The sequence below is a fragment of the Hylobates moloch genome, unplaced genomic scaffold (genome assembly GCF_009828535.3).
Source record: "Hylobates moloch isolate HMO894 unplaced genomic scaffold, HMol_V3 SCAFFOLD_11, whole genome shotgun sequence".
Lineage (NCBI taxonomy): Eukaryota > Metazoa > Chordata > Mammalia > Primates > Hylobatidae > Hylobates > Hylobates moloch.
In genome coordinates this window covers 65267074-65291760 of record NW_026652286.1, presented here as the reverse complement: position 1 = coordinate 65291760, position 24687 = coordinate 65267074, and the positions used below count along the sequence as shown (strand labels likewise).

Genomic DNA, 24687 nt, shown 5'->3' with positions numbered 1-24687 from the left:
GATGCTATTTGGATTTAAGCACTAACTCTTCCACCAGGCACCAGATTTTTGGCTTTTCTTTCCACAGTAAAGGCTTAATGCAAAAATAAGGACACGGCTCTAATTACTAGCTGAGCAAACACTGCTTTCTCCTCTCAGCAATTCAACAGGGATTTCCGGGTGATTTATCAGGTAATTTAACACCTTGCCTACCTAAATATATGAATTTTAAATAGATCAACTTATAGAAATTAGGCTTATGTGTATGTATAATATAGACTAAGGTAGAGATCATGAACTGGTGGCCCAGAAATATGCTTTCTTTTTTTTTGGCCCATATAGTGTATTGTAAAAATTTCTGCCAACATTTAAAATGAGAGAGATTTCATATAAAAATTCAAATTCCCAGATTCTCCTAAAAAAAAAAAAAAAAATACTGGCCCACCAGTCTCTACTGTGTCCCTAACACTACAACAATGTCAGTTATCATTCATCATCACGGTTGTGCAGAAGCATTTCTTAGAATAGAAAAGTACTTCTCACTACTCATGTTCCTATAAAAAATGGTTATAAACTATAAATGGGGAACACTGCATGTTTAGACAAATGAAGAGAGTATATTTCTTATTGTAAATGAAAAACATTTAATATGTAAATGGCCTGCTACATATATCACCCATTTATTATGTTTGACGGGTTCTGTGGGCATTTGAGTTTGTAACCCTTGGTTCAAGGTCTTGATAACAATCTCTCTGCAATGACAGTATGTACACTTTAATGTGTGGTAAAGATAAAACTGTAACTCTTGGAAGAAACCATTCAGAGCAGCAGAGGTGCACATTCATCATTCCTTCTCCAGGTATTATGATTTCAGATACTATAGTTTTAGAAGAATCAAAATAAATTAGAATAAAAAATTAAAGCATCTTTATCTATATCATAGTTTAGAACAGAAATATGAGTCATCTTAGACAATTCTCTTGTTCCTCCCAACATCTCATCAGTCATTGACTAGGGACATAGCTGGCTGTGAATTATATATTGGCAGTCTCTTAGTCGCTTTCTATTGCTTACAACATAACACCTGAAACTGGGCATTTTATAAAGAAAGGAAACTCATTTCTTACAGTTATAGAGGCTGAGAAGTCCAAGGTTGATGGATGCATCTGGTAAGAGCCTTTTTCCTGGTGGGGACTCTGGAGAGTTGTGAGGCGGTGCAGGGCATCACGTAGGAAGGGGACTGTATGTACTAACTTGCTAGCTCAGGTCTCTCTTCTTCTTATAAAGCCCCCAGTTCCCTTGTTATGATAACCCATTGATCTATTAACCCAATAAATCCATTCATAGCAGAGCCCTCATGATCCAATCATCTCTTCAAGGCCCTGTCACCCAATACTGCCACACTGGGGATTAAACTTCAACATGAGTTTTGAAGGAAGCAAATATTCAAACCATAGCAAGCTGCCCCCCTCAGGACACATGCGGCCCTCTGCCTGGATGCACAGCTTGGCAACAATGAACGTGGGCTGGATTCAGTGACCTGGGGCCCATTTGGCCAGGTGTCCCTGCATAGGGCACAACCTATACAATATAACAATGCTCCTCAAGTGCTACTTCTTAAATGTCAGTTATATTTCTTGGCCCCTTCTCTATCCTTGGTGTCAAGCTCTCATTATCTCCTGCCTAAACCATTGCATCTGTCTTCAACTTGGTCTTCCTGACTCCAGTATTGCCTCACCCAGTGCCATTCTCCAGAAGACCGAAATTCCAAGCATGTCAATCTCCTGCTGAAAGGTCTTTACTGGCTCCTTATTGCTTATAGCAGATTTCATAAATGGTGTCATGGAGAACACCAAGCCTCCAAGGTGCTCCCCTTAAAAGAGGGGCCAGGATCCTAGAAGTTTGAAAAACATTATAAACCCCTCTTGGAGCTTTACAACGTACATGATTGGAGTAAAGACCAAGGGAGTCTAAGCAAAAGAAACTGCTTAACCGTTTAAACCAGTGTTTCTGAAACATATTTGATAGGAGAATTCTGAGTGGTGTAGGTCTGATATTTCAAGCAACATACTTTAAGAAGTGCTTAATTACTGGATTAAGTATATACTCTTCAGTATTAACATACAAGATCCTGTAGTATTGACACCATCTATCCACTGTGCTATTCTTAGCTTCCAGTGTCTATCCCCGCTACACCTAGAGTTTTAATCACACAATCAGATCACTTAATTCAACATAAATTTATAGTGCCTGCAATGTGCAGTGTTTTAGATACTGGGTGTCTTAGTCTGATTTGTGTTGCTATAACAGAATATCTGAGACTGGGAAATGGAAAAACGATAGAAGTTTATTTGGCTCACAGTTCTGGAGCCTGGGAAGTCCAACATCAAGGTGCCATCATTTGGCCAGGATCTTCTTGCTGCATCATTCCATGGCGGAAGGTGGAAGGGCAAAAGCAAGACAGTAAGAAGGCATAGCTTATCCTTTTTATCCAGAACCCACTCCTGAGATAAGAGCTTCAATCCATCCACGAAGGCACAGCCCTCTAACCTAATCACCTCTTATAGGTTCTACCTCTGACATGGTTGCATTGGGGATTGTTTCCAACACATAAACTTTGGGGGACACATCCAAACCATAGCACTAAGTAAACAGTGGTAAAACAATATAGGCTCCTTTCCCTCACGGAGCTCACAGCCCATTTGTTCTTCCAACATGGAGTACGTACTTCCAAGGCCCTTGCTGCTTTGATTGGGGTTCCCACTGCATGGTATCCCCCTTACTCCCTACTCTTGTAGTTCTTATAAAATCCTCTGAGGCCTGCTGTAACTGTTTGTCCCTTTATGATGCCTTCTCAGAGACCACATTCAGATAGAATGACTCCTTTGTATGTTTCACTTGACTTTGTTCAGATGCTAACATGTCCCAAATTCCATATCTAATTGTTGCATATCTGTCTTCTTCCACACCCCTGCATTCAGTTAGCTTGTAAGCTCTCTGGGGGATAAGACAATGCCATATCATCCATTGTACTGGCAGCATCCAGCACATGTCCTGACACATAACAGATGCAGAGCTAATATCAGTTCCTTTTGGTTTTCATAAGAGGCATCAGGAACAAGGCCTTGCATTGGTGAAGAAATTATCCTGTTTTGTTTTCCTACTTCTAGTAACATGTTATTTTAATTTTGAGTTGGATCTTTGATTGTTAATAAGTTAGGTAGATATCCTGTTGGTTGGAAACAAACATTATTCATTATCCTATTAACAGCTATTAAAAACCCTGTGTACTCTTGTATTCATCACACAACAGGTAGTATTCGTTCTTTACGCATAATAAAATTCAAGGCCCTGGGGAAATGGGTCTCAGGATACAGCTACTAAAACAGAAAGATGGTTCATCTTGGATAAAGTATTTTAATTACTTCCACAAGACGAAAGGGAGTACATGTAAATTTTTTTTTTTTTACTTTTTTTTTTTTTATTATACTTCAGGGTTTTAGGGTACATGTGCACAATGTGCAGGTTTGTTACATATGTATCCAAGTACATGTAAATTTTAATTAAAGATCAACTCAGTAGACTTAAATAGATTCAAACAGATAAATTCAAGGTGAATACTGTTATTAATAACTAATATTTAGGAAGTATTTTTCATGTATGTGTATTCAGCACATTTATTATACATATATTTATAGTCACCAGTTCTTGCTTTCCAGGAGAATGTGAGACACACATGTTTAGTCCCAGGTCTAAATGAAGTTCCTCGTCTGTGTTCCTTCAGAATTTATGCTCATTTCCATCAGATCACCTATGCACCTGTATTATAACCACTTTGTCTGTCTCTCCCAAAAGTATGTATATGGCCAGGTGTGGTAGCTCATGCCTGTAACCCCAGCAATTTGTGAGGCAGTGGTGGGAGGATTGCCTGAACCCAGGAATTCAAGATCAGCTTGGGTAACATGGTGAGACCTTGTTTCCACGAAAATTAAAAAATTAACCGGATGTGGTGGTGTGCACCTTTGGTCCCAGTTACTAGGGAGGCTAAGGTGGAAGGATTGCTTGAGCACAAGAGGTGCAGGCTGCAGTGAACCATGATATGTGCCACTGCACTCCAGCCTGGGCGACAGAGTGAGACTCTGTCTCAAAAAATATATACATATGTATCTCTGAGTTCTCTGAGGGCAGACGTTGTGTCTTTCATTTTTCTGTTCCTGATGCCGAGGGCAGGATAAGTAAAGGAAATGTATGGAAGAGGTAAATTGCCAAAGACAGAAAAACTCAGACATGAAAAATATTAGCAGAGAAATAACTCAATGTATCCAGAAAATGAAACCAATCACAAATATAAAATATAAAATTGACCAATCAAATGAAAAGTCTGGAAATGTTACTACTGTAGTAAAGAGTGTTTAAATAAAATCACATGAGTGTTCTAATATCTCTTTCATTATAAATTCTTGAAAATTTGAAATGCTTTTTAAGTACTTACATGATTTTAAAAATCCTCTTTCCCTGAGATAAGGGAAAAAGCAATTATCTTTTGACCATGAAATCACATGGATTCAGAAATCCAGTAATTTAAGAGAATGAATAATACTCTCCTAAAATATATTTTTTTAAAGCCTAAAACTTCCACTCCACTCCCAGTTAACATTCATCTGCTTAAGTTCCATTTAAAGACTCCAGTGATTCTTCACTTTTGCTTTTCAACAGGGGAGGGAGACAGCTAAGGAAGAATGTTCTCATCATTCTGCCCCAGGCAGCCCCTATCATGAAGTCTAAGTAATGTGAAAACAGTGGCTGGTGAACTTTCTGCAGATGTCAAAAGCCAAATAGATTAAATGTGTTAAATAATGAAAGATAAAGGAGAGTCACACTGCCTCTGGAGTCAATTAAAAATGTATAACTCAGTTGTGTATCTGTAAATTCTAGAAATAGTCTTTTTGCCCAGCCAAGAACATTGAAAAGGCATTTCAAAAGAAAGACTTCCAATAGGTACTCAGTTGTTTTGCTGAGTGAAAGTAGAATACAAGTAGTTTTTACAGATGATGATTTACAGTCTTGGACATTACTCTCAGAGTGTTATTATCATGATCAAAGTTAACTCCCTACTAGAAGCTAAATTAATTCAGGCCGGAGTCATACTCTTGCTTATTGGATATATCCTCATCGTTCATTTAGTGAAGCAGGGCATGACATTGCCCAGATAGTTGTACTTTCTCCCAGAACGTTCTCAGAAGATCAGGCCCACAACTACCTATGTGTGAAAGGTCCTGAGATTTCTGGTGGACAGCACTGGAGAAAAGTGAGCAATGAATAATGAATGTCTCTTCGTAAGAACTTTATTTAGTGGGGAGCCAAAGGTGTTTCTATTTTATTGCAAAAGTATTTTGGGAGAAATATTCTAAAACCACGTGTTAGAGTATGTGAGAGGCAGCAGAGATTGCCAAGCATGTTGAGAGTTTAACACCACAGTGCACACTCACGGAAGATTATTTGCTCCAACTGTCCTGAAAAATCTCATTCTACGCTTAAACACATAACTTTGTGAATAAGCATCTTTCTTTTCCTTCTAGCTTTGTCAAAAGAGTATGTCAGGGATTCTAATATCCAGCTAAACTAGGAAGAAATAATTCACCAAAATACATAGAGAATGTTCTGGGAAGCCTTGTCGTATAACAGTAAGAAGAATCAGTTTATGAAACTTCCAAACTGATTATATTTTCGCTACATTAAAAATTTCATCAGAGGCCGGGCGCGGTGGCTCACGCTTGTAATTCCAGCACTTTGGGAGGCCGAGGCGGGTGGATCACGAGGTCAGGAGATCGAGATCATGGTGAAACCCCATCTCTACTAAAAATACAAAAAAATTAGCCGGGCGTGGTGGCGGGCACCTGTAGTCCCAGCTACTCAGAGAGGCTGAGGCAGGAGAATGGCGTGAACTCGGGAGGCGGAGCTTGCAGTGAGCCGAGATTGCGCCACTGCACTCCAGCCTGGGCGACAGAGCGAGACTCCATCTCAAAAAAAAAAAAAAAAAATTCCATCAGAAAGCTTACAATAAAAATGATACTTGAATAGGCTTTAAGGCAATTGGGATGTCTATTAATCATAAAGAGCTATCTGTTTGCATGCTTCAGTGGATAGAACCATTACCATAACATGCAGGCTCACAATCTTCCCTGGAAATCTCCAGAAATTACAAAAAAAACAAAAAGATTGCATGAGGTATCAGGTCATTGCATCACCAGCAGCTGAAGGCTACTTGGCAAAGATGTATGGCTGTTGTCCAAGTTCTGGTCCCTTTGGTTTTGAAATCAAATAATCAGAGTCCTAAGACATATTACTGCAATCCAGGAAAGGCTTACTGTGAGATCCATCTGTCCTCTTATGTAGCTTTGCCTTAGACAGACTTAGGATCCCTAGGTTGGCCCAAGTCTCAATGCTCTATCTTGGTGCTTTTGAGTTTGTGGGTCTGCTGCCAGCGTAATTTATTATGGAAAGCTATAGTGTGACAGGGACTCATCATGTTCTGAGTCTTCAGTAGCAACAATAATATTGAGGCCCCTTCATTCATACTACTTCCAAGCACTTTAGCATCTGTGATCACATTTGATTTTCCCAACGACTTGACTAGGAAAGTTGGTGAAGAAATATTAACCCCACTTGATAACGGATGAAAAATCCAGGAAGATCAAAAGCTTTGCCCAGAGTCACTCAGCTTATAGGTGACAGCATAGCCATACAAGACTCAGCATGTTGTGAAATCCAGGTGGATAACACAACAAAATGTACGTACTCTTCCAGGAAAAATTAACTAAACATATTTGTTGCATAAGTGGGGAAGTAGCATGTCTTCATCAAAGAATTGTATTGTTTATATCAGAGTACTTTGAATTCACTATTCCTGATCTGTACTATGTATTATATGTTCAATAATTACTCCTTGAGGAACCGCAATGTAAAAGCACTGTGGGAGAGAGATGATGATGAACAAAAACATGGTCCTTGCCCCACAGGAGCTTCCCATCTGGAGGAGATGACAGCCATGATTACAAATCACAAAGGGATGCGGAAGCAAGACAAAGCTCTATATGTAGGCTGTGTGCAAAAGTAGTCAGGCTAAAAATTCCCAATGGGATCATATTGATGATAACTGTTACTCTAGTATCTTGGGGAACCTGGCATTTTAAATAAACGCCCTTTACTTTTGGGGAATTAAATGTCCCCGCAGTAAAAATCTATATTATTGAGTTCTCTTCTCATAAGGTGATTATGGAATTCTTCCTCATAAAATGGGATGTTTTAAATCTATCTGGAGTGATGATGTATTTGTATTATTTCAGAGGGCTTCCTAGAGGATTCCTCAATGTCCTGCTTAACCTTAAGACTTTTAATTCTCATGAAATGCTATAGAAGAAAAGATCACAGGTTTTACACATCCTTTTGAAATGTAAGAAGTAAAGGTTTATAGGAAAGTTTATTTGCCCCAATTCTCCCTCCCTGTCTCAATGTGAACAATGAAAAATCAGTAGCTGTATTTGTTTCTGGTATCTTTTTTGAAGCAATCAGGGAGCAGATTCTGTGAGGCCTGATTCCAAGGATGGCAGGGAGGAGGAATGAGGTTTCTTGATAACACTGTTACACAACTGAACAATTCTTCACACTGTATGGCTCCTGGGATCCATTATGTGAGTAATACATTTTCTGAACTAAAACAAAGTTCATTCTTCCCAAATTACAATAATTAATTCCACTGAATTAAAAAAACTAACTGAAATACATGGAAAATTCTGACTGCTTTTTTTTAGTAATTCTATGTAAAAATTAAACAAGGTTGATTCTTATCTAATGACTATGTCATCAATTTTGTAATCCACATGACTTTATTGTGTGTTTCTTTATGAATAAACATTCCTCTCTCTCTCTCTCACACACACAGACACACACACATGCACGTACACAGTGATGTATATATACACACACCATTTAACTGTGGTTTAGGAAGATGCTTTGGGTGAGATTTTTAATCTGTCTTTGAATTGCTGTGGATAGGGATTAGGATCCAATTACTTCATCTGACACCACCACTTTATAATAGAAGAAAATTATCTTTGCTATTCCTTAGATTTTAAGTACCATGACTATCCACAGAGTCCCTGATCATAAGGAAAGGACCCCAGATGAATGGAAATCAGAGACAAAAATCAAGGGCTGGTATATCCTCTGTTACACAGTGTAATCAGCAGACCAGGCAGATTACTTGAAATTCCAATTTCTTTCCCCTCTGCTGAGAGTACACTTCATCTTCTGCTTTTCCAAACATTTTGAATTGTGACTGAGGATTCTGTGAGATATTACTGTTTCAGTCTTCTGAAAGTTGCAATTAAATACATTCTAAATAGATGTCACCTTGCCACCTTTTTGGAAAGGTATAAGAGAAAAAAAATTAGCCATCACAGGAAAATAATTCATAGTTAAGGCTCTTTCTTCTCCCTTAACCACATTCCGTTGTGTCTTCATGGCAACAAATGTCTGTAATCAGACTCTGGTTCCAGCTTTCTAAGGACATCAGTGAGATTGGCAGGAGTGGGAGGATCATATCTCTTTTTACAAATATAAAAGGAAAAAAATAAAAGACCACCCTAGAAGTGACTGAATTTGCACCTGAGAGATCTTTTAAATAAATGAATCAAATTCTCACTTTATTGCCCAGATACTAGTAATCTTTCCTTTTCAAAAGAGTATAGGTGTTGCTATATTTATGACTTTCTTCCTAAAAATGAAATTTCTACAGTATCAGTAGCTAAATGAAGCCTGAGAACTTTCTGGAGAAATTGAAAGGACAGTGCTAATGGCCTGGGGTTCACAGAGAAGGTATAGACCCCTTACAACTAATTTATTTTCCTAGCAGTCTTGTGTGGGTCTGATCAGACACCTCAAGGGTCAATTGCCATTACTTATTTTTCGTTACTTAACAATTCTTTCCCCAAATGCCATTCTTTTACTCAATTTCACTCTTTTGCAGTGTAATTGCATCCTACTGAATCAATGGGAATCATTTTCATGATTACCTGAACATAGTTTGTGATCTGAGGTGAGGAATTATGGCTTGCTCTGAACAGGTGCACATTTGGGCTTGGTGAGCATCTTGGAAGGCTGGGGTCAGGAATGTCATTATCCTCATCATTTCCCAAAGCTGGTAGGCTGTGGCTTACCTGAACTTGAACCCTCTGCTGGTGACTCTCAAATGGCAGCTCCATATATAAAATGTCTGGGTCAGCACAACAGTATGGTTGCCAATAATGAGACTTCTCTAAGATCTGAAAGAGTAACTCAGCTCCCAACTAGGAACTGTGCAGAAGCTCAAGGAGGATCAGACAATGCCTTCAAAGAGCCATCTTCACAACAGTAGAGTAAGAGAAAAACATTGCTTCTGGATCAGACAGGTTTTCCATAAGAATGCTGGTTTTTCCATTGCTTCTGAGCTGTACAACCTTTAGCAAATATAAATTATATCTCAATATCCATATTTGTTACATGGGAATAGCAATATCTACCTCACACAGATGTTACTAGAATTAAATGAAATAACATGCTAATTATTCAACAAACATATACAGAGAACCCATTACTTTCAATACTAGGTTAAGCACTAGAGGTTAAGCACTGGGTATACAAACATAAATAACCCTCCACCTCTGTCTTCTAAGGGCTGAATCTAGTATGTAAGAGTCCAACACAGTGCTTTACATTTAGCCAATGTAGGTTTTAAATGCAGGTTTATGGTTTTACTAAATCATTGTAAATTAATTTTTTCTTTAAAATTGTTAACATGTTCATGCAAATAGAGCACTAACTGCTGTCATTAATATCTATCTATTATCTATCTATCTATCTATCTATCTATCTATCTATCTATGCTCATCCATCCATTCTTCTAGTCATTCATTTGCAAATAGTTTGTGTCCATCAGCTTAACACATTTACAGCTGGAATGAACCAATGATTTAGTATTCAGTAGACCTCTGGAAAGACTAAAGATTTGAGAGCAAAAGCTATATAAGTAATGATTTTTATGACACTAGCCTCATGGAATGGTCTTAATGCAAATAACTTTGTCCGAAGACAGTGAGAGCCTCTTCCAGGAAAGACCCTTATGTGAACTGCCATGATTATTCTCTGAAAACTCCAATTCAGCATTGCAATCATGAAAATGGCTATGATTAGCCCCCTAGTGACCTGAGAGTGTTAATGCTTCTTCCCAAAGTGTCAAGCAAACAATCAAGAAGAGCATTGGTGCTGGAAAAATCAGGCTTGTCATTCAGCACAAGGTGGTTTCAGATATGCATGCCCTAAGTCAGACATGACATGCTCAAACTTCACTGGGAGTTCCTGCAAGGAGGTGTTCTAGAATCCTCTTTGCCTGTTTATTATCACATTTAATTAGCCACCAAGTTCTGTTAATTCTACCACCTAGATCTATCTAAAATCTATCCTCTCTTCTCCATCCCCTACCTCAGTTCAGATCCCTATTCATTCTTATCTAGACCTGGGCTATAGCCTCTTGACTGGTCTCCTTTTATCCGATCTTCCTGTATCCACAAGCCATGCTCCTTTTTGCAGGCTTAGGGATCATTTTGTAAAGCACATATGATAATTTGTTTGCCAATATTTTCAGTATGATCTCCCAACAAACATACACGCTGTGCCTACTCTTCCTGTCTCTCTGGTTTTGTTACACACACCTTGTTACTCCTCTCTGGAATATAGACATTGTTCCTTTTTCTCCCTGACTACCTGGCAAATGTCTACTTTTCTTTTTCTTCATTTTTGAGTACTTATAGTGTTCTAAGCAAATAAGAGCATTGCTTTTTTAAAACAAATTAATTGATTTTATTTTCTAGTGCATTATTATTACAATAACCAACCGACATTATCTCATTTAACTTCCAGAGTAAATGTTACTTAGGCTTTAGGGTTCAGTTAAAATGCCATTATACTGCGATTTTTAAAAATCCTACTGCCCTGGACAAGGTCAGCCTCTGCTTCTTCTAGTGCTTAACAACCTTTGGAACAGACGTCTATGTAATCCCTTCTCTACACTTCTTGTGCTTGTTTGCTGGACTTGGAACAAAAAGAACTTGCTGTGACCTTAGTATCTAAGCCAGTGCTGGATACACATTAGGTTCTCAAATGTGTGGTATCGCACTGACACAGTTGACAGAAACTGAACAACAGCTTGCTTCTCTCTCCCTTCCAGAGATAATCCTTTTTCCAGAAGAAGCAGGTAGACTTCCATACTCAGGGTCTGGTTATTAAGAATTCTTACCATAATGAAACCAGTAATGTACTCCTCTGTATTAAAACTTCAGATACTCAGAGAGTGCTTTGGAGGCTGGAAAACTTCCTATAACTTCCAAAGGTGCCAATTTGTCACAACAGAGTTATTGGGGACCCAGAGCTTCCTAGCATATTAGGTAGTAGCACATATTAAACCAATGCTTTGCAGCAAAGTGTACTTAAAAGCACTGCTCTGTTAATTGAATATCAGACTAACGCTACTAATTAATATTAGAAAACCTTTCAAAAATGGAAATAAAGAGTATCAAGAAGTATTTATATACCCTAAACAATCATCTCTATTGTGAGGATTTCCAAATGTGTACCTACAGCTTCAGTTTCCTGCACAAGTTTTCATCCCATATATCTAAGGTCTCAGTAGGAAGTTTCACTTTTTTGCCCCCCTTGCATCTAAAACATAACGTGCCAAACTCAACTCATATCTTCTCTCTCAAATCACATCAGCCTTTCAACCTAGTGACCACCATGCTTTCATTTACTTAAGCTTATAGAGCTGTGGGCTCTACCCTCTCTGTCTCATACTAATTGTTATTCTCAGAATACTGCTGTCCAACTCTGCACGTACGCTTCAATTGCTCTACCCTAGACCTGGACCCTATAATTTGATAACTAAGTCACAATCTCCTATCTGGTATTCAAGCCTCAAGTCTTTTCCTCATCTAGGACATTGTAAACATGGTGCTAAAACAATCAATCATTTTGTAGACAAGAGACCACCAAGACACCAAATTCTATCACAGCCTTGCCTCATATTACCTATTCAAATTGATTTCCTAAACTTTCATGTACAAGGCTTCAGCTAGTAACACCAGAATGTGCCCAGTTCACTTGAGTCTTCCCCCAAACCTTCCAGAATGTAGACTTGTTTTATTCATGTATTAAGTGGTTACTGAGCCTGTTTCTTCCAGAGTGGCTCCCAGTTGGATCCACACTGTCTAACAAGGCACACGTAGCCTGCTGACATCCAGCCTTGTGCCTCAGTCTTTGCTACCCTTGTGTAACCACTGTCCCTGTCTCCCCTACTCCACATCTTCCCTCCTCTCTAGGCTCTAGTCAGCTACCTGCCCCTTAGCAAGCCTGCTGTTCTTATGTCTGGAACACCCTGTGCGGTGAAGTTTTTTCCTGGGTCTAACTTCCAGTGTTTTTTAACATCAATCTCAGTGGTTATCCCACAGGGAAGCAGTCCTTCATCACCTTTCCACCGTCCAACTCAAGCATACCTGCTCTGTGATCTCTCCCAAAGCACTTATCAAACTGTCCCCTGGAAAACAGGTGGAGGGTCATTTGTTTTTGTATCCCCAGTGCTTAACCTCTAGTGCTTAACCTAGTATCTGGAAAGTAATGGGTTCTCTATAAATGTTTATTGAATAATTAACATGTTATTTCATTTAATTCTAGTAAAATCTCTGTGAGGTAGATATTGCTACTCCCATGTAACAAATATGGACATTGAGACGTAATTTAAATTTGCCCAAGGTTGTATAGCTCAGAAGCAATGGAGAAACCAGGATTCTCATGGCAAACCCATCTGATCCAGAACCAATGTTTTTCTCTTACTCTCTACTGTCGGATGATGGCTTGCTGTGAAGAGGTTTATCATCAATTTTTTCAATTATTAAACCATAAATGCATTGAGGGTATAAGCAATATCTTATTCATTTTTGTGTCCTTAGCCACAGAGCAGGCACTCAAAATATGCTTACAGGGTTAATGAGTAGGTGAGTGCGTGAGTAGTGGATGAAAAAAATGCCTGTTCAAACTTCATCCTACTTCCAGGAGCATTGATTGTTATATCGCTTCTATAAGCTTCTCCTCTATGTCTCAAATTTTATTTTGATCTTTCTATAAATAGATTCTAATAGCATTCAATCACTCTCTGTATTATAATTAAATTATACGTTGTCTTTACTCATGTTTGCTTCCTCACTCCTTAAACCTTTATGACAATGCTACCAGTACCTAGCATAAGAAACAATTAGTAAATTGATATGAGTAAATTAGTAAATTAAATGAATAAAAAAATATATCCCCTGAGGGCAAAAATAAAACCAATGGAAAAAGTAAAACAGAAGTTATAAGACAGAGTAAATCTGAGGAAGGTGACAGGAGACTATAGGCAATTGGAATTCATGATCTATAACTGAACATGAAACTCTGAACAATTAGAGTCATTCATTCAACAAACATTTATTAAGCAATTTTTATGTGTTGTCATTATGCTAGGTACTAGCATTATGACACAATATAATTTACTGAGGAGACTAAAGCACCTCCCTTAAATTATTAAAAAAGAAAAACCAACCGAACAAACAAACTTTTGTATTAGAGATATAAAGAGAGGACACAGATGAAGGCATAACCAACTGTGCCCTTGGGGGGTCTTCTTACTGCCTTAAGGGCTTTTTTTTTTTTTTCCAAGAGAATGAATCTAAGGCCTCACAGAAATCCTTCAGCCACCAGAGAGCAAGACACTATCATTATCCTAGACTTTAGATGATATGAAAGCCATTTGCTATGCATAGGTCACCAAGAAAAAGTAAGGGTGGAACCTGGATCAGCTGAATGATGCTGCCACTCTTTGTTTAAGTACATGTTTTGTAAAGTCTGTATCTCTGTGGTCTTCAGTGGGAGCTGAACATCTATAAAATGGAATTGAAAGATGGGTGGTGTTGATCTAGGTCCGTATTTCTCAACAAGGGCAGTATTGAACATTCGGGGTCATACAATTTTGTTGTGGGGGTTGTCCTGTAGGATGGCTGGCACCATCCTTTTCCCTACTGACTAGGTACCTGCTCTCTGCTATTGTGACAACCAAAAACTGTCTCCAGGCATTTGCAAATGTCCCCTGGAGGTAAAACTGGCACCAACAATGAACAAATGATCTATTCAAGGCTTAAAAAATATTTACAGGTTTGAGAGTAACTGGAAAGCAAAACATCAATGAACTTCCTTACATACATTTACATATTCAATAGCAAAACGCTGAGCTTTAGAAGGAGGATAAAGGGTGTTGGACTGAAGGACATTCTAATAGCACCACAAATATTGTGAAATATTTTGCTCCAATAAATGCAAGTTGGTGGGTGAAGGGGTGGGTGATAGGGAAGACAACACAAAACCGAATTTGACTTAGCACCCGATTTCATAATGAAGGGTCAACTATCATGGAAAGAACCTGTTTTGCTCATTTTAAATAAATTGCTTTAATTCTTAGGCATAAGAAGACCTATGATAAAGGCAGGAAGATGAAAAAATTTTTTAAAAACTACATGATTAAAAATAGTCTTTTTTCAGATTTGAATGGAATGTTCTCAAGACATAAATGGGCATTTTTCAGAAATTACAAGAAATAATGATTGATTGTGGAACTAAGCAGAATTTTGACACATGTTAAAAATACATTAATAAACAGGTTTGAAAACTTCTAGGAATCCCACATGGAGACTGCGGTTGGATGAGCAAAATTTTCTTCTAGCGCAAATTCAAAAGCAGGCAAACATACATTTTATAAGGAGTATCATCAACTTCGCAGTAACTTAAATTCTGTATAAACCACTAGACTTGGAGTCAAGATAAAAAGGACTATGGTCCTGTTCCTTTCCTTGCTATATCAGCCTTGGATTGGATCCCTCTAAAGCTCACGTCCTCACCTTCCAAATAGCCAAATAATGGCAACCTCATGGAGCTGTAAATGTGATAATGTACATAAAAGTAATTGCAAACTCTAAAGCTCAGAGTTTATATATCAAAATTTTGATACATTAATTTTTCTTTTTGAGACAGGATCTCACTCTGTCTCTCAGACTGAAGTACAGTGGTGTGATCACAGCTCACTGCAGCCTCGAACTCCTGGGCTCAAGCGATCCTCCCTCATCAGCCTTTTCAGTAGCTAGGACTACAGGCATGAGCCACCATGACTAGCTAATTTTTTAAGGTTTTTGTAGAGATAGGGGTCTCAGTATTATGCCGAGGCTGGTCTCTAGGCCTCAAGTGATTCTCCCACCTCGGCCTCCCAAAATGCTGGGATTACACACATGATCTACCTGGCCCAAATACATTAATTTTAATCAATTTTTATATATGTTGTATGTGTTTTATGTAGGAAAATCATGAAAACAGGAAAATAAAATATTTTTAAAAATCACTCATGATCCCATTACTCAGAGATAACCACTAGACTCTCATAGATTCTGAGCATAGAATTTACTAAGAGTTTTAGAGTAGTCTTATAGTCTCAAGAGTATTCAGATTAAATGGATGTTTAAAAATGTTTTTTTAAATTAAATTTCAATTTAATTTTTTAAAGTAGTATGACCACCTGATCCTTCCATTCACTAACTACCATTATCATGTTAGTGTTTTCTTTTTTAAAATTTCAGTCTGGGGGCCAGGTGCAGTGGCTCATGCCTATAATCCCAGCACTTTGGGAGGTCGAGGCGGGCGGATCACAAGGTCAGGAGATTGAGACCATCCTGGCCAACATGGTGAAACCCAGTCTCTATTAAAATACAAAAAATTAGCCGGGCACAGGGGCGCGAGCCTGTAATCCCAGCTACTTGGGAGGCTGAGGCAGGAGAATTGCTTGAACCTGGGAGGCAGAGGGTGCAGTGAGCCGAGATCACGCCACTGCACTCCAGCCTGGGTGACAGAGCGAGACTCCATCTCAAAAAAAAAAAAAAAAAAAAATTCAGTCTGGGGTCCATTTGCAGTTCATAAGTGTGATGATTGGGTTTTCACACACGTGAGAGATGTGTCTCCCTCAAATCTTATTACCCATCTGATGTGAAAAAATAATAAAATTTCAGACTGTTTTCCTGCATGTAGCCACACCAATAATAACAATGACATTTATCGAGTGCTCTGCGTTTGTCAGTCAGTTTGTTTGCAAGCACACAACTGAGAAAGCAGCGCTGGCACCTTGTCCTCTACCAGGATGATCAACTGCACCAGTAGCAGAGTCAGGGGAGAAAACAACTTTATATCTGGAAACAAACACATAGAGCAAGTCACCCTACCTTCAGGATAAGCAAAGCTTTGGGCCCCTTTCTGTGAATTATGATTCTCAACAGAAACAATGTAACCCCTGTGTAGTGAGTTGAATGATGAAACCAAATATATCAAATCCTAATCTCTAGAACCTGTAAATGTCACCTAATTTGAAAAAGGGGTCTTTGCAAATGCGATTAAGTTAAGGATCTTGAGATGAGGAGATCATCCTGGATTAACCTGGTGGGCCATAGATGACATCACTAATGTCCTTGTAAAGGAGACACAGGGAGATGAGGTTACACTCAGAAGAGGAAGAAACAGAGATTAGAGGGATGTGGCCACAAGTCAGGGATGCTGCCAGCCACTTGAAGCTCCAGGAAGCAAAGATTCTTCCCCAGAACCTCCAGAGGGTGCCTGGCCCTGCTGACACCTTCATTTCAGGTGAGTGAAATTGATGTTGATCTTCCTGAAATTGATGTTGAACTTCCAGCCTCTAAAACTCTGAGAGAATAAATTCTTGTTGTTTTAAGCCAACAAGCTTGTGGTAATTTATTTTACAGCAGCCCCAGAAAACAAATATGCTGATTTTTTAAAACACAAACAAAAAAAACCCACCCAAACCTGGACTGTGTCTTTTATTCCAGCAGTCCAGTTCTGCTAAAGTCTAAACTTCTTGGTAAACACTGCAAGCAAAAACATTTTTGTTTCTTAGTGCTATTAACTGCTTTTTTAACACAGCTATTTACATATTATTTAGATACATCTTAATCACAGGGCATACATAGTTTCCTCCCGTCTTTCATTTATCTTTTTTAAACAAAGGCACACTACCTGTGGGGTAGCCCTGCTCCACAAGGACTAGTTAAACAAACAAACAAACAAAAAACAGAAAACAAATTCTAACTATTTAGAACCCCTCTTAATAATATAGACAACTCGTTTTCTAGTATTAGTTAAGGTAAAACATTGATGATTTCAGAAATAGCCTCCGAGAATCCTTAGATTTCTAATGAAGATGGTATTTGGGATGAGAAGCTCTAGACCACCACAGCTATGTAAAACCACTCCCTGGGAGGTGTCAGAGACCCAGTTGTTCAGTACACTTGTGCAGAGGCAAGGGAGTGCCACCACTGGCCAGCATGCTCTCTCAAAGGCTGGAGAACCCTGAGAAGAACAGCCAGCAACAAAGAAGTGTAAGAATAAAAATAAAAAGCAGCCAAGGAAAAGGAGCTGGGGAGGCCAGCCTCAGTGGCAGCATGGCAAATGGCAACAGGGGTCGCAAGCTGCAGGCTGAGAGAAGACTGGAGCCTGCAAGTAAGCTGAGAGAGAGAAGCACATGGAAAGTGGAGCCTGTCACTTTAAAGACAAAGATCACTCTAAGGCATGTGAGGAAAACATAAAGGACCCTGCACGAGATGAACACTGGAGACATTAATGGATGCCAGTCACTGCTCCTTAGGCAGTGCGTGCTGCCCATGGTTTATGTCGGTTCTGCAAACCTGCCACGCCACCCACACCTGACTGATGATGATGCTCAGCACTGGTCCTCCTGTCTGTTTCACCAGGCCAGACTGCATTTTCTATTATAGAATTTTTAATTACAAATCAATTAAAAATCAAAGGTTATCTACCAGGTCTTCCTCTCAGACACTCTCATTTCATACCATGTTTTTTTTTTAAGCGTTATTGCAGTTCTAGCTAAATAATTATTTATGTCACTTTTACTTAATATCTGTCTTCCCTGACAGGCTGTATCTCCCACGAGGTTGGTGGCAATGTCTGTCTCAATCACCATGCATACTCAGTCTCCTAACCAGTGACTCTTGGCACTTGACATATTTCTAAAAATAAGTTTTTGATTTTCCAGCTTGTTCTCTGAGGGCACCAGGTATCAGAAAGAAGCCAAATTGCTAAAAATCAATATGCTGAAATAAACAATATATAAAACAACCAGTTTGCCAGAAGCCAATTTGCCAAAAATCAATGTGCTAAATTTACCAAAACATTGTTTTCTTGTAGCTGTTTATGAAGTTAATCGAAATTCATAGTAGAGTGAGTGGTTTTAAAAGCTTTTGAATATTTTAGGGACGCTTTAGATGACAATGTTTTCATTTTGTCATAAGAGCAGTATTTTAGTAAATGTTCATTTTATTGAGATTTAAGAATCCTAGGGAGATTTGGACTTCTATTGAATAGATTTAACAGTAAGGTAAATGTGATAGTGTCCTGTTCTCTTATTTCCTTTCCATTGCTTATTTCCTTTCCATTGTTTCGGACAGTTTTTGGTTTTCATGTTGAATCTGTCGGCCCACTGCTACTGAGTTGACAAATCCCACTGAATACATGTCCCAGATACTAGATAATAACAAATTAGCTGACATAAGATGATTTTGGCCATTTCAGATTTCTTTAGTTGTTTTTAAGGTCATTTTCTATTATTTTTTAGTTTAACCATTCTTTAACAACCAGAGTGACTTAGCCATAATTTGGTGCTTCTGGCAACATGTTAAATTTTATCATGTCACGTGTGAAGGGGTCATTTCAAGCATCTGAGTATCTTTCCATCCTCTGAATGTCATTTAAAATATTTTGAATTTTAGGCATCTTATCATTCTTTTACTAACCATTCAAAGAGTATATCAGCTTAAAATTTGTATTTCTAAAACATCGTAACCACAATTTCACCAGTTCCCATTGATATGGTTGTTCTGTGTCTGTTCTCAGCAAATTCATATTTTTGATGAATATATAGGATACCTGAAATTGCAACTGTTGACTATAAATATGCTTTTCTGAATATCAAACATATAATAAAACAATTAAACCACTTATACCCATAGTTTTTAAGAAGTTGATTATTCCTTGAAATGCTTCTATAAATATAGAAAAGGAAAACTCTGCAGTAGAACTTTCTAGAAATTGTCATAGCTATTAAACAATTCCATCTTATAGTTGATCTTTAAGTAAAGATTTTAATTTTGTATGTTTTATTGGTATGTAATCAATGTACACGTTTTCAGGGGACATGTCCTAATTTAATATACTTATATTATTTGTGAAGACCAAATCAGTGTCATTGAGATATCCATCACCTTAAATAATTATTTTTTCCTTAGTAAATTTGATGAAGTGACTTAGAAAGCAGCATTATTTGAGTAATTGATTAAACACGCTTTTAAACGATAAATTTTAAAAAACTAAAAAAAAAATAAACTGTCTACTTGTAGAGGGATAATGGAGACATGGAAAGTCTCTCCAGTATGGCACCCTGACAAGGCTTTTGCAATTATTCCACTCTTGGCTCAATAGAAGAGGAGTCTCTATATAAAGAGGATTATAGCAGAGAAAGGGATGTCTAATTCAAAGGAAAATAGAACCCCTCTTTATCAGCCGATGTTAGTATGCTTCTAAGAAGCTTGCCTAGGACTTTTATAAATCTCAACTGTATTTGAGGCAACAGCTTATAGAAAGCAAATGGTCATTTAAGGTGCCTTTAAGATGCTAGACTTCTACATCCACAGAACTGGTTAAAAAAAAAAAAAAACTTCCCAAGTAACAAGATCTTTTTTCCTTTTTTCTTCTATTAGGTAATTGAAAGTGGGTATTTAATTGACACCATCACGCTGGGAGCTGTGTTTATAGAAAGTGGATGCCTAGGGATAGGAGAAGTCAAGCTGAACACTACACTTTGATGAGGTAGTTGGGAGTTGGATTTTTCTGTCTGAGACCCAAGCTTGAACCTGAAGAAGATTTTCACAGTTGAACTGTCACAATTTTCAATGGCTGTGGGCAAAGGTCTTAGGTTCTGATGTGATTCATGTCAGATGTCAGTGGAGCTGGGAGTGTTTTTCCGGGCTGGCCCTCAGCACTCAGTCCCCCATATTTAAGAAGAGGCCCGTTTCTTAGGAACAACTGGCAATGGGATAATGATCTCACAGTTTTAACAAGGTTGTGAGATTATATTGGGTGATTTCTCACTAACTGCTCCTGATTTTCCTTTTGGTAGGTAGCTTAACAGATATGTTGAATTTTATAAATTTCTTCTCTAACATTAGTCAATTGGATTTAGGGTTTTTTTTTTTCCATTCTTGTTTTGTGTGTTTCTCATTGTATTCAGGTGAATATTTTGGTTTGCTCCTGAACTTTTCTTATTGCTGTGAGAGAAGTTATAGCTGGCAAATGGCCAGAATTAAAATAGATATTATAATATAGTTGCTTCTTAATTACTCAATGTGAAGTAACCACGCCACTGTAAATTTATTCCCATCTTGTGGTCTCCTGCTCCTCTGGCTTTGGACCCGTTTAATTGTGTGTACTTTAGGAAATGAAAACAATCTTTATGCTAGGTAAATCTATGGCAAAAGTTTGAAGCAAAATTTAAACAGTTTTAGCAAGAGCTGATGTTATCCCTACCCACTTCTAGTGGGGGTAATTAATTCAACATTTAATACACATGAACACTGTGAGTGTATACTTAACATACCCAAATCATCTTCATCATGAGACTCAGTTTACTTAAATGGAAGCGATAAACTGGATAGTACAAAACCAGATTTAGCTAGATTGCTGTAGTGTTGAAGTGACTTGGATGGAGGTCTAGAAAGCAGCCTTATTTTAGTAATTGATTGACTATGAAATTGACTCTAAAAATGTCAATCAAATCTTGTAGCTCCTCCTATCAATAGGCAAATTCTATTTCCCTATCCTCTGAATCTGGGATGGCTTAGTAACTTGCTTTGACCAGTAAAATACAGTCTAAGTGACATGGTGCAAGTCCAGATCCTGAACCTCAAGAGGTTTTGTAGTTGCTGCTCTAGCTGTACTTGGAAACCTGAAACTACTATGCGGCCAACCTAAAGGATGAGGGGCCGCAGAGGAGAACCAAGTGCCTCAGAAGATAGCCTGCCAACTGCCAGACATGTGAGTGGGTCTATCCTAGATCACCAGTTAGCCCTCTCACCAGTTCACACACAGTTTCTTGAAAAAATCCCAGCAGAGATCAGCTGAACAACACAAGAACAACAACCCACCAACAACCCACCCACAACACATTGAGCTAAATAAAATGGTGTTGTTTTAAGCCACCATGTTTTGTTAAACAGCAATAGTAAGTAATACAGCTGGTTTTGTATTGTATAGCTTTGAATCTCCAAGAGCAGCCTCTATCACAAAGGAACTCAATAAATACCTGATGATTGGTGATATGGTTTGGCTGTGTCCCCACCCAAATCTCATCTTGAATTCCCACGTGCTGTGGGAGGGACTTGGTGGGAGGTACTTGAATCATGGGGGCTGGTCTTTCCTGTGCTGTTCTCGTGATAGTGAGTAAGTCTCATGGGATCTGATGGTTTTAAAAAGGGGAGTTTCCCCTGCACAAGCTCCCTTCTCTTGTCTGCCACCACATAAGACGTGAAAGTCACCTTCTGCCATGATAGTTAGGCCTCCCCAGCCACGTGAAACTGTAAGTCCAATAAACCTCTTTCTTTTGTAAATCGCCCAGTCTTGAGTATGTTTTTATAAACAGTGTGAAAATGGACTAATACAGTAAATTGGTACCCAGAGTGGAGCCCTGCTGAAAAGATACCTGAAAATGCTGAAAAGATACCTGAAAATGCTGAAAAGATACCTGAAAATGTGGAAGTGAATTTGGAACTGGCTAACAGGCAGAGGTTGGAACAATTTGGAGGTCTCAGAAGAAGACAGGAAAATATGGGAAAGTTTGGAACTTCCTAGAGACTCGTTTAATGGCTTTGACCAAAATGCTAATAATGATATGGACAATGAAATCCAGGCTGAAGTGGTCTGAGATGGAGATGAGGAACTTGTTGGCAACTGGAGCAAAGGTGACTCTTGTTATGTTTTAACAAAGAGTCTGGTGGAATTTTGCCCCTTCCCTAAAGATATGTGGAACTTTGAACTTGAGAGAGATGATTTAGGGTATCTGGTGGAAGAAATTACTAAGCAGCAAAACATTCAAGAACTGACTTGGGTGCTGTTAAAGGCATTTCGTTTTATAAGGGAAACAGCATAAAAGTTTGGAAAATTTGCAGCCTGACAATGCAATAGAAAAGAAAATACCATTTTCTGAGGAGAAATTCAAGCCGTCTGCAGAAATTTGCATAAGCAACAAGGAGCTGAATGTTAATCCCCAAGATAATGGGGAAAATATCTCCAGGGCATGTCAGAGGTCTTCAAGGCAGTCCCTCCCATCACAGGCCCAGAGACCTAGGAGGAAAAGATGGTTTCGTAGGCCAGGCCCAGGGTCCCCATGCTGTGTGCAGCCTAGGGACTTTGTGTCTTGCATCCCAGCCATGGCTGAAAAAGGCCAACATAGAGCTCAGGCCACGGCTTCAGAGGGTGCAAGCCCCAAGCCTTAGCAGCTTCCATGTGGTATTGAGCCTGTGAGTGCACAGAAGTCAATTACTGAGGTTTGGGAACATCCACCTAGATTTCAGAAGATATATAGAAATGCCTGGGTGTCCAGGCAGAAGTTTGCTGCAGGGGTGGGGCTCTCATGGAGAACCTCTGCTAGGGCAGTGTGAAAGGGAAATGTGGGGTCAGAGCCCCCACACAGTCCCTACTGGAGTACCACCTAGTGGAGCTGTGAGAAGAGGGCCACTGTTCTCCAGGCCCCAGAATGGTAGATCCACTGACAGCTTGCACTGTGTGTCTGGAAAAGCTGCAGACACTCAATGCCAGCCCATAAAAGCAGCTTGGAGGGAGGCTGTACCCTGCAAAGCCACAGAAGCAGAGCTGCCCAGGTCCATGGGAGCCCACCCCTTGTATCAGCGTGACCTGGATGTGAGACATGGAGTCAAAGGAGATCATTTTGGAGCTTTAAGATTTGACTGTCCCACTGGATTCTGGACTTGCATGGGGCCTGTAGCCCCTTTGTTTTGGCCAATTTCTCCCATTTGGAATGGCTGTATTTACCCAATGCCTATACTGCCATTATATCTAGAAAGTAACTAACTTGTTTTTGATTTTACAGGCTCATGGGTGGAAGGGACTTGCTTTATTTCAGATGAGACCTTGGACTGTGGACTTTTAAGTTAATGCTGAAATGAGTTAAGACTTTGGGGGACTGTTGAGAAGTTATGATTGGTTTTGAAATGTGAGATTTGGGAGGGGACAGGGGTAGAATGAAACATGAGATTTGGGAGGGGCCAGGGGAGAATGATATGGTTTGGCTCTGTCCCCACCCAAATCTCATATTTAATTCCCACGTGTTGTGTGAGGGTCCCAGTGGGAGGTGCTTAAATCATGGATGTGGGTTTTTCCTGTGCTGTTCTCGTGATAGTGAATAAGTTTCACAGGATCTTATGGTTTTAAAAAGTGGAGTTTCCCTGCACAAACTCACTTCTCTTGTCTGCTGCCACATAAGATATGCCTTTCACCTTCTGCCATGATTGTGAGGTCTCTCATGCCATGTGGAACTGTGAGTCCAGTAAATCTCTTTCTTTTGTAAATTGCCCAGTCTCAGATATGTCTTTATCAGTGGCATGAAAATGGACTTAATACAATTGGCATGAGCATCAAGGATACAACATTTGTATCTCATAAGATGCACCCATAGCCACAGGCAAGATTTGACTTTTAGAAAAATTCCTTAGGCAGTTGAGGTTTGCGCCTTTAATACTGCAATTGCAATTTGTTTCAACTGAGGATTTATTAGGATCATTGCTGTTTATGTGAGTGTATGTAAATTAATCCATTGTTTCATTCCTTCACCAGGACAGAGCTGTTTAAAAAAAATTAGCTTTACTGAGATACAATTTATATACCATAAAGTTCACCTGTTTAATGTGTACAATTAAATTGTTTTTACATATTTACAGAGTTGGGCACTCACCATGATAATCAAACTTTAGAATATTTTCAATATCCTCAGAGAACACAGCTTTTCACTTCATTTTTTCTATTACTAATAGCTAATAAGGCCCTTTAACCTTTCATTTAATTTTATAATAACCTATTTCTTGCATTATCCTCATTTGCCATATTGCAACACAGGAAGTGTGCATTGTTACTAAACAAACATGCTATTGGACACATGTTATTGGGGGACAACACACACTGGGCACCTGTTGTAAGGGTTGGGGGAGGGAGAACATCAGGAAGAATATCTGATGGCTGCTGGGCTTAATACCTGGGTTATGGGATGATATGTGCAATAAACCACCATGGCACATGTTTACCTATGTAACATCCTGCACATGTACCACTGAACTTAAAATAAAAGTTGAAAAACAAAAGAAAGGAATGCTATAACATTTGGAATCCTGGACTATCACACAAAAATCCTAAAGGGATAAAAAAATACTGAGTTCAAATATCATTTACATTACAGGACCT

The 24687-nt window shown here is 38.9% G+C and overlaps 1 protein-coding gene and 1 pseudogene across 4 annotated transcripts in view; one reads left to right on the top strand and one right to left on the bottom strand.

Moving 5' to 3' along the window:
- FAT3 (FAT atypical cadherin 3) overlaps nucleotides 1-24687 on the bottom strand; it is a 679936-nt gene that overhangs the window by 158099 nt on the left and 497150 nt on the right. The window lies entirely within an intron of this gene.
- LOC116477589 (small nucleolar RNA U13) lies at nucleotides 16041-16126 on the top strand (annotated as a pseudogene).